Consider the following 12,005-nt stretch of genomic DNA (forward strand, 5'->3'; position numbering starts at 1 on the left):
GGACCTAATGAGACTTCAGATTTATTTATATGTATAATTTTAAAGTCAGAAATCATCAGTATTTGTTACCTTGCTACAGCAGAGCTTGCTTTAGCTGTAACCTATCTTGTCCCTGCCTAAGGTGACCACGAGCAGTAGTACTTGACCTGAATAATCACCACAGGTACAAAGTACTAGTGGTGCCAGCTTATTTCTGTAGCCTGCCTGCTTCAGACCTGAGTCCTTGAAGACTTCTAGAATACTTAGTATGTGATGTGATGTGATGCAGAAGTCTGGTTTGATGCACCTTGGAATGTTCGTGCATCATATGAAGAGTTTGCTTAGCCCAAGTTGTTTGAATAACAATACTATTGTACAATACAGAAGTGTCTGATGTGACATAAAGTGTGAGCTAAACACGAAAACCGAAATGCATGAGTGAAGCACAGAACCTCACAGCACCATCTGCTGGGTGTACAAAGGCTGCTTGCTATTTTCCACACAGAACTTCATTGCATCATTTTTTAGCTTGTCACAGTTTACTGAAAGACTTGGCCAGCTCCAGTTAATACATAATGTGAAAGCTTGTGTAATTATTATCCCTCAATTGATGCCCATTAAAAGACTCCTAAGTGAACTGACTTAACTGCCAGCCCAATCTCTGGTTAGGTGGAAGTATGGCCAGGAGGAGAGCAAGACTGCAGGTGTTTCAGATGGCTTTGGTTAGCCTAGGTAGCTGCTATATATTTTTACTGTACTAAGTAACTACTATGTGATGGTAAGCACTGGAAAAATGTCCTGGCTGGTTTTTTAGTTTCTTCCTCATGGTCTTTGCCTACAGTCACCATAGTCTGTGTGAGGTGGAGTTATGCCTGGAACAGCTTTACAAATATGAACAGCTACAGTCTCCAATTTTCCTGAGTAGAGATGTGCCAGCTCTATTTACAAGTGAGTGTAAGCAAGGCTATCAAAAGGAATGTGGCTAGAAACTTCTCTAATCTGTGAAGGGTCTGAATCTTGTCTGGGCTTATCATGGTGCCAACACATGTCTACTTAGCTGAGACTTATTTACTGCTTAGACTATTGCTCCAAGGTGTTTTCTTTTGCTTGTCTACCACTTGCCTCTTAAGGGTAAACCAGGTAGGAGTCCAACTTACTGATAGTCGGCTGTAAATTGGTGAGATTTTTTTTGTAAGCTGCTGTTTAGCTAAGTTATGTCCAAGCATGCTAAACTCCTTCAAATACTAAAGTAAAAGTAGTTGGAACAACTTTGTACCTTCTCTGTGCCTCCCAATCCCAAAGTAATTTTGCTTTTGTCCAGATTCACTTCCAGTCAAACTTGATGGAACTGCCCAACTCTGCTTTGTTTGAAAGCTGAAGTTTTATTAAAGATGATAAGATTTGTATATCCTCACTTAGCTATTTTACCCTTGCTTAAGTAACTTCAGTCAGCAGCAATGGTTTCCTGGAAACTAATTCTAGGGACCTGGGAGGATTACTTGCAGAAGGAAAGGTGACTTCATAAATATGCAGCTAGGGGAAAAAAAAGGAATATCTGTATGCCACAAAAGTAAAACACATTATTGTCCTGTTTCCTAATGTGGAATAATAACTTGATTCCTGGTAGGAAATTGGGAAATCTCTTGGTGAGTGGCATGCTGCTGTTCAAAAGTCTAGATGGCTTGTACTTCCAGTTCTCCCACTCTAAGAATGGAGGGAAGTCTGTGCCATGCACTTTGCAATCACTCGTCCATTGGGTGAAACTACTGTGACACTGAGAATGCGGACTTCTGGCTTGTAGTAATACCTCATTGCTCACTAGATTTCTTGGGTTTTAGCAAAATCCATGACAATGCATCTTTATATAGAATATGCACTTAAAAGAGCAGCTGAAGTTATCACAAGCTATTATCCCTAGATGAATAAGCCCTAACTGCCTTTTAAAAATGTCACTTTTCTTTACTTTTGCTGTACTGGGCAACAATGGCACTCACACTAAAATCACAGCCCTGAATTTCAACTATGTGGCAATCCATTTTAGGCTTATCAAGCACAATGTTTCCTAATTTGAAACTGTTTTTACCTTGCAAAAAAGACATTGGTTTAACATAGGTTTGGATATGCTAACTAAATCAAAACTTATTTTTCCATAAGGTTACATGCTGTAAATTCAAGAACTTCAGCTTTGTGATCTTGACCATGAAGCGATGCAAAGAGTGAAGATAACATAGAGCTAATCTAGATAGTGTGCAAGTTTGTTCATACTGTTAAAGTACTAGATTAAAAAACCAATTTTTTAATGTAATCTGAACTCATTCAGTTAAAATGGAATAGATTTGTGTTAAATATGCTTTTATGTTATGAGGAGTCAATCTAAATAAATCACCTGGTAATTAATAAAGTTATGCAGGGGGTTTAAATCACTGCAGAGAACCTGCTTAGGCTACACAGGGATTTTGATTCTAGTCCCTTGCTAGCTTCATCATACCATCCTACATCATGATGTTAGGTTATGACAAACCCTGAATGCTAAAAAATGTTTTTCTAGTACTTTTAAATATTAATCTTTCTATTAATTTTGCATATCCTTAGCAATTCTGAGAGTTCTTGGATTGCTTAAAATGCATGCTTAAAACAGGCCAGCTGATGGTGACACATTGCTGTGCACTGTCCTCCTGTTGGGGCAGGCTTATGTTCGTCTCTGCCATGGAGACAGCCCACAGACCTCTTAGATTTCTGCCCTTTAGACTGAAAAATGAGAACAAATACAGCTGAACAGCTTATTTTTTCATGGTTGTTATTCCTTTAAAAAAGCAGCTATCCTGCGTGCAGCACATTTGAATCATGAGACCTTTGTATCCTCAGGTGGTATGTGGTCTCTTCACAATAAGTAAAAGCTAATGCCACCAAGGTAACTTTGAGAGTAACTTATATGGTTATAATCTATAGTAACAAATTTGATCCACAACCCAAAGTGCCAAATATTATTTGAAAATGAAATATGTTCAGTTATTAGATACTCAAGCATGTCTTCATATAGAGACACTTGTGTTAGCTATTGCTTGTGAATACACGTGTCCTGCAGTCATCAATCAGCTGGTCTGTACTGACTGACTAGCCTTAATGAAGTTTGAGATTACATGAGCAATACACATGGACAGCATTTACGGATGGATCCTTTGAAGACTGCTGTTATCTATCCATAAATAAAAACATAATTCAAGATATTAGCATTTTTATATAATGGCAAATGAATCTTTGGAGGACTGTTTTCTTGCTCTTTTGGACAAAGTCAGTAAATGGCAATGCAAATCTGAGCTGTTAACATATGTCAAATTGTAGCCAATTCCTGATTTTCAAGATAGCTGCTAAGATATCTGATGAAATTAAATTTCACATTTCTGAGCTACTTAATGGATTTAATGTTCATGTAGTGAACAGTAGACTCAAGGTTAGAGACCTGAGAATAAATGCTGTCTTCTTTTGGACTGGTTTAAATGCTACTTGGGAGAATTCTGAGATGCTGTGCTGCTTAATTTCAAGAAAACCTATTAAACTTAGACTTGTAGCAACTTGGAAAGCAACAATATAACTAAAGTGTTAAAGTAGCAGCTGCAAAATACTCTTGCAAGCTAGAATGCTGTATAGTATTTGTTTATGAAAATGCCTTTGAAAAGGGGTTGGTTTAGACTGTCCTGCTGCATTAGTAAGGGGTTGACAGCTTTCTCTTCCTTTATCAACTGTGTACTGGTGCATCATTAGAAACTTTTTAAATGTAAAAATTCTGTTTCTTTTGATGTACTTTTTAATAGTACATGCAGAGTACAGAATATCTGGCCTTTATTCCATCCCATGTTCTCTACTACTGCTGCTCTTCCTGCTTTCCCTCTCCTGCTATTTTTCCCCATCATTCACACAAGGGGAGAAGACTCTGCAAGGGGAAACCACGGGGCTTCCCAGGAATATGGCCAGGCTTTCACTTTACAATGTGATAGTTATATGTTGACTAGACTGAGTCTCTTATGTTTTGTATTAAAACTGTAGATCTTCTGATACTAACACAGAAAATGCTAGCTGGAAATGATCTTTAATTTCATCTTTACTCTGTAGTTGCCACTGCACTTGTTCTCAGTTTTTAGAAGTTGGCACAACAGTATAATAATACTAAATGGGGTGGGAAAAGGTAACTGTTCATTTCTAAATTCCTCTGCATTAACCTCTTTACTGTTTGCGTGAATAGCAACCTGTAAGAATTCTGGTGGAAGACCAGCTATTTCTGCAAGTCCACTGGAACAGAACTTTTCATTTGCAGAAATGTCAGAAGTTAAAGACATCAGAAAAAAGACACTCAGAAATGGTGCCAGGTGAATCTCTTTAGGTTTTTCTATTTTGTGTTGAACATTAGCTGGAGGACACAAGTTAAAAGCTGTAAGAATACAATATAAACTCACAGCTGCATGTCATCATTTTCAGGAATCCATTGTCAGATAGAATTAATAGAAAGCAAAATATTTATTTTTGCACAGCTTTGAGTCTTGTTTGTATTTCAGAAATATCCTGTAATGTGTTGTGAGCTGTATCATAAACTTTTGCACAAGGAGGCACAGTGCTGCTTGTGATTGTTTTAAAGCAATTTTAATTCTAACAGGATAGATTCAGAAGTACAAATCAAGAAGGGGAAGACTATATCATGAGCTCAAGTAACAAGGTGGTTACCGATTCTTTTGTCTGGCAAGAGAATTTCAATATCAAGAGATATGAATAAAGATAACTTGAGTGTGGAGAGACTGGTAAGGAGCAGGTTTCAGAAATATAGTAAAAGGCTTCATGAGAAAGGTGTAAGTGAATGTATAAATACATATCACTAGAGTATGGACAGCCAGAGTTTATTAGCTTCCAGGCTTCAGTCTGTTCAAGTTCCTTTGCACTGATCTGGAAATGATGTTTAATGGAATTTGTCAGGTTATGAACTTCCATAAGTTTGTAGAGCTGTGTATAACTTATAGAAGCTTTATTTGGAGTTGTCTGACACTCATAGATGCAATTTAAATACCTTGAGATGAGTTCAGAAGTCCTTTTTAAAGTTAATAGGAGTTTTGAGGAAGGGATTTGAGAAATGGAAGAATAAAATGTTGTCTTTAACTGCAAGTAAGTTCATGTTTTGATTGGTTTTAAAATAGATATACACAAAATGTAGTAAGCACATCTGAGGGGTTTTTTCCATGGAAAACAGGAACATCAGATTTGCTGAGTATTAAATTAATAGAAAATTATGCTGTATTACATTGCCCACTTTGTGAAAGTGTTCCCATAAGATATGACAGGTAATTGAGTAATTAACATAAAATATTAATATTTAGCATGATACATTGTATTTTCTTAATGTATTGTAGTTCTACTTCTATCTACATGCAAATATGACACAGATTTACTGGGACACAGCAGTCACCTTGAAGCTGTGCTCAGTTACAGCTGATTTGTGTGATCTGTTCCAAATGTAAAACAAGTTCAGCTTCTCTGACCTCATTAGAAGGAGCTGAGAGAGCCTCAGTAATAAATGGTCGTCTAGCTCCTTCCAATAATTTGATTTATATGGAAGAAAGTTGTAATGAGACAATCCCTGCCACTAACAGACTAGCAGTCCTCAAGGATGCAGAATAAAGATTCTGAAAATAATTAGACTTAGCAGTAAAATTAAAGAGAGGGCTGGAATAGGAAATTGTTATTTTTTCAATAGCACATAGTCTGCAATAGATCACTCTTCTATTTTCATAGACATCAATACAGAAGTGAGGTTAATATATCCAAAAGAGCATGGTAATCTGTTAATAAACTTAGATATATGCACCTGTTTTATTTGAATTTGAATGACTATAGAGTCTGTGTCCAACAAAAATAATTAACATTCTGGCACACTGTTTATTAGTCTTTTTCATTACTGAATGTAAGAATTTGGGGTGATAAAAGGATAAAGCAGTCTATGAACCTGAGAGCCTGCTTTAAGTTTGGATCTAAATCAAAAGTAGAGGATATGTTGATTTCAAGCTGTGAAATATTCAGGAACTTGCTTGCTTTATAACAGAACAAGACAGTAAATTTCACACACTTTGCATAAGATTATAATGCAAAAATACAGACTGTAATTAACCTGTTGTAAATATAATTTTATCTCTGATAGAAATTAATCTGTCATCCTGAGTCCTTTAAACCTACTAAGTTATTCTACAACTCAAAACTAGCAAACAACAAAATGGTATAAAAGCCTCTTTCTTGTGGTCTGTGATTAGGGAGAATTGGTTACTTAAGATAAGACAAGTATATTGGCAAACAACACATAAATTTATAAGCTTGGTCTGTCACTCATTTTTCACAGATATTCAGAGTTTTCAGGATTGATGGGAGCAAAGAGTGAATTATATCTTACTATTAGCAAGGTAACACACCAAATACCAAAAAACCCACTCTCTAAACCCCTTATTTCAGTACTTAGTGGCACATGTAACCCAGGTAATATCTATTTATCTTTCTGTATGTTTTCAGTGCTATGAATTTGGGAGCTTGATCCCACTAAATCTGTTGGCTGGTTTAAGGCCAAATTACTAGTCACAGAAACAAATTAAATCAAATGAAATCTCCAGATAAGATGACACCATACTGAGATAATGAAAATGAAATCATTTGCACTACTTCAGGTTGACTCTTATTTTTTTTACTTGAAATGTGACTCTTGAAAACTGAGTGTTTATGAAGATAAAAAAAAAACAAACCCCAAACATAACACTTTTTGCTTGCAGGGTTCACCTAAAGACTCAGCTGTGTAAGTTGCATTATCTTTCTGATGTCTCCACAGAGCATTTTCTCTCTTTCCAGCTAGGAAAGAACAAGTCTAGGTAGGTAAAAGGTGTGTTTCCATGTGCCTGGGAAGGCTGCACAGTGATGAAGGATCTGCCATCTCTGACACCTTTGGTATTCAGCTGAAACCACTCACAAGGTACTAAAGGGACGGTTTGGACTTAGTCGCCTGAAGTCCATCATGCTGCAGAGTTAGATTTTTCTATGAGTTCTTCATGTAACTACTGCTTTGGAAATGGAAGTATGTGCTGCCTCTAGCAATACTTTTAATAATAACTTGTTCTTTACCCCAACAGTGTATGATGAAGTAGATGAAAGCAGACTTCCTGCAAGTGGAGAAACTAAGGCTGACATAAATATTTTTGTGCTTCTTTAAATGTGACAGGAAAACTGAATCCATTTCATTATGCCATTATCTTAATTCCAAATTTTCTTGTGCTAAATTACCTGCATAAGTTGTTGGGTGTGCTCCTCAGGTAGGTTTTTATTGTGGGAATTTACTTGCCCAGACAGTTTCCCTGTAGGCATCAACACAAAAACAAACTATCCTAATCTCTATAGGCTTAATGAGGGAGGGCACTATGGGAAAATAAGGGGACATCAGAATATATTTTTTGGTTCCTATGTGCTTTTCTATAATCTTAAAATATTGAGCTCTGGTGTAAGAAATCCAGAAAAACCTGCTAAAAGGTTTGTTTGTATTCTGATAGAGACATAGTGAAAGGCACAGGTATTGTGGGGTTTTGACATAGAGAAGTGGAGAAAAAAAATGCTACCTCTCAATCTTCAGTGTTTCATTATGGGTCATTTCTGTGTAATTTCATGTCATGGATTGAGATTTATGGTTGGACTCAATGATCTTAAAGGTCTTTTCCAACCTAAATGATTCTATGATTAAAGAATATCCAACTGTACCACTGACTGTGTCTGTCCCAGCATGTAGGAGACAACCCAAGAATACAACGTGCTCATGCAAATCAATGTGAAACAGAAGCTACTGGTGTGGTGTCTGGTTAAGGGACAGCTTTTGAAAACCTGGAGTTGTTTGGTTACTCTGTCTAGTCGCACTCTGCTACTAGGCAGGGATTTGGATAATGATGAGTTTAGGATGAGCCTTGGAGGGGAGCCTGGAGCCCTGTGGTGGGGAGCAGTACCTGTGGCAATGTGTTGGACATGGATCCGTGCTATCAGGTGGCTCTGCAAGCTGAGGGAGCAAGCTGAGGGCTGCCCTAACATTCAAGTCAGCATGGCAGGGAAAGCTCAGCACCTTCTCTCAAAGGTAGATGATAACCTTGTTTTCGGAGCCCTGAGCAGAAAACTCTCATTAAAAACAGATGAAAACCAAAGCCAGTGATAGTGTTGCTCATCTGGAATGCAAGGGTCTTGCAGCTCAAGCATGCATCCAGGCAATGCATATCTGAGATGTGATCACATCCCCAGCCTTCCCATTTCCCATCTTGCAGGAAAGTGTGCATTGTTTATTGCAAATGGGGAGAAGACACTTTTCTTCCTGGTTAAGCTGTTCCCCTTAATGACTGGCAACAGGAGAGGAGGGCATGGTGTAACTCTTCCTCTAATAGCTACTCATACATTTGATCTTTCACAGCTAATGGCTTAAATGCACTTTTAAATATTATTATAATGAGATTTCCCCTGTTTCTCTTTTTCAGTTCACCTTAAAACTTAATTCCCTCTGAATTGCAGTGAATGAGGGGATACAAACCTTATGCATCTTCATTAATTATATCATATATTTAAACCAAAATTTCATAACTACTTAGGTGCTCAGAGTATGGCATTACTGGCTTATATCCAAACCAGTGATTTTTCAGAACTGTTACTTTCTTAGAAGTTAAGAGCTATAAAAACATTGGTTCTAAATGCTCAAGTTCCTATAGTACAAAAAAAAGCAAAAAAGCAGAGTCATCATTGCCTTTTAAGCCATGTCAAGGCATGTGCTGCACTTTTATTGAAAGGTCTTTGAACATATGTGAAACTTTTCTGCTTGAAAAGACTGTAACAAAGAGCAAAAATACTGGTCTGTAGGGAAAAAGTGTTTTAAGTCTGAACCTTTGAATGAGTATGGAATTATTTTCCACAGAAGTTGTAATTAAGTTTATAGCATCTTAGCCGAAGAGCCTGATCCACTAGTCACGAATCTGCTTCAATTGTTAGGAGGCTCAGCACCTACATGCAGGCGCTTAGGTATGATATGAATTCCAGATTGAATTAGTTTTCAAATCAAAGGCACCAGCCTTATAATTATCTGCTTTGTTTTGTTGAGATGCTGTTGCATCTTTGACAAAACAGCCCCTTGATGCCATGACTTGCACAGCATGTGAATGCTGCAGAGTCTCAGTTCAATGGGCATCTGCTCTGGGCTCTTGAAGCATGTGCTTTACCCTTGATATAACCAGTGGCACTTTGACAGAAGAGATGTGCTATGAAATATCTCACACTTAAGGAGGTCACAATCATAAAGACCTTGTAATGGTAACATCTGTTACCATGAGAAGCAACAGTATTTTGTGTGTGTGTATATATATTTCATACATATGTATATATATTGATATACATAAAAACAGTGGGTTCCTCTATTTTTAAGCTATTTAAGTGCACCTTGTATTTGTCAAAAGAACCACCTCTCTGCTTGCTTTGGCCTTCTCCCAAGTACACATCAATGACAGGAGGGCTGCAATGGAAAAATACTCATACGCCTTTCTTCAGAGTCTGCTGCTCCTGGGACACCCAGACAAGATGAAGAGGTCAGCAAAGTGTTAAACTGAGTTAAATCTGTGGTACTTCAGATGTGTGCCTTAAGGGACACCATGCACGCCACCACCTAGGTGATTCATGCTCTGCTGATTCCTGGACCTCAGAAATTTGGGAGGAGGCAGCATGAAGAGCTGCATGAACAAAGTACTGCATGGTTAGTATCAACTTCACCCTGCGACCTCTGAAAGCCAGCCTCTGTCTGTTTGGGAATTACTGTGAGTGATCAGCTGGATAAAAAACTCACCTGCACAGAGAGCATTAATCACCCTTAAGGGAATGCTGCTGTTATTTTGCTGAGCAAATCTGTCTAAAGGATATCAAAATGGGAATAACCTCTTTCCAGCACTTCAGCATGATTAATATCTGAAAATACTTTTGTTTAATCATTAAACCAAATGAATTTACAATCTTGCTCTTGAAAAAATAAGACAGTCTCCTATCTCAGCATTAAGTGCTGTGTACTGGAAAATGTGCTGGACAAGAAGAACCTGTTCCTTCCTCTCCAGGGTATATCACTTAAAGCCTGCAAGCTTGGAGACCTGCATACAAAGATCTTGCTGACTTAGTGAGCAGTGAGAAGGCTTCGTGTTACTGCTCTTCTTTACAGAGTATCTCAAATCTTTGTGGCCCTACTCCTGGAAGGTGCTGAGTAGCGTTGTTCCATACAGAAGACAGTCTGTAGCCACCAACCCTTGTGAAGCACTGTGCAATCTCCTGCCTGAGTAAGGGGGCCTCTTCTAAATTTGTGTCCTTCCACTGACATACCCAGGTGCAATTATCAATGTTCAGATAATAACTACTAATCCAGGATCTTGGAGGTCTTTACCTCTCTACCAGTGCAATCTCTCTCCACCCTCTGACAAGCTCTTGCAGGGGGCAATATTGCTTAAATTGTGGTCCTAAGTTGTGGCATCAGTTACGATTATCTTGAAGATGATGGCTGGGAAATGCTCTTCAAACTGCAGTGTGAAGTGGGAATGAGTGAGAAGGTTTTCACATTTACACTTATAATATATTATAATAAATATATTATAACTTATCTGAAGGCAGTACATTGAGAAATGATGGTAAGCTGCAATAATAACCAGGTACAACTGATTATGAATTTACAGTATCATTCTCATTTTCCTGCAATGCACCTTTGAGAAATGAAAAATAGCTGGCTTGAGCTAGAGGTAGTTGCTTATAGAGTGACCGGTAGCATTGAAAACCATTATGTCATTTCTTTGTCAATGAAATACTGCTCCTAGCAGCATATTTCTTAATATTTGCTCACTTGAACTTAATATTGTAATTACTTAAGATACATTTTTAATTAAGGTAAAAAATAAGGCATGCTAATTCTGCTGAAGTGCCAATGAAATTAAGTTACTCTTGTTTGTACCATCACTTTGTAACCAACTGAGGCTGCTGCCCCGGTGTAGTAATTAGGAACACAAAGTAGGAAATCATCTCTGCCTTGGATAGATTACATTTTCAAAGGACAATAAAAACAATTACATTAATACTTTTTTCTTTATCCTATTGTTTTAGTTCTGCTCTTATTTTCTTGTAATTAATCTATTTCCTCCTGCTTAAACACTTACTGTATTCCAAAGAGGGGTTGTCCGTGCCGGCACTCAGCCAAACTATTCAAATTGCTTTTTTAATTTCTTGTAGTTAATAAGCTACCATCAAAGAGTGTTTTTATTAAGGCTATAAAGCTGTCTGCATTTAAAAACGCTTCTGAACAATGTTGGTAATATTTATGATACTCCATAAATGAAATAATGTTCATAAAGAAATAACTATCTCACACTGTGGACTCTAAACCTTGTTCCAAGTTATTGGTTATAAAATAAGGAGCAATTAACAATGAAATAATAAGTTACAAAGTAACCATTGCTCCTTTTTTCCACAATAGTATAGTTTCTCAGTAGTATTAAGTGATAAATAAGCAAATAGTTGAATGACTAAATTTAGTAGATTCTAATCTCACTTGTATTATTGTAATTCAGGAGTAATTCCAGTGTGAAACATCTGAAGTTAGGATAAAGGAAGGCAGGATTCATGTAAAAATATTTTTTTTTTTTTAATAAATGCAAATAAATGTGTAATTTCCCCCCAACTTTTGCATTTGACTTGCAAATGAGTTTTTACATATTAATCAAATTAAGAATTACTCAAAAGAAGAAGAGGTCTTTGTAAGGCTCTGAAACAAGACCTTGACCTCCCTTTGAACACTGATGCCTGTTACTGAATCTGATCATATGAGTAGCTGTTATTTCAAAATGGACAGAGGACCGTAAGGATAGAAACTTGTGTGTAAACACACCTGAAATTTGCTACAAATTCAGAAGCCCTCGGGTATGTATGGAAGAACTGACAGCAAGAAGATGGTGAGGCTACCCACATCTAAG

This window comes from Antrostomus carolinensis, unplaced genomic scaffold (genome assembly GCF_000700745.2).
Source record: "Antrostomus carolinensis isolate BGI_N321 unplaced genomic scaffold, ASM70074v2 scaffold15328, whole genome shotgun sequence".
NCBI lineage: Eukaryota > Metazoa > Chordata > Aves > Caprimulgiformes > Caprimulgidae > Antrostomus > Antrostomus carolinensis.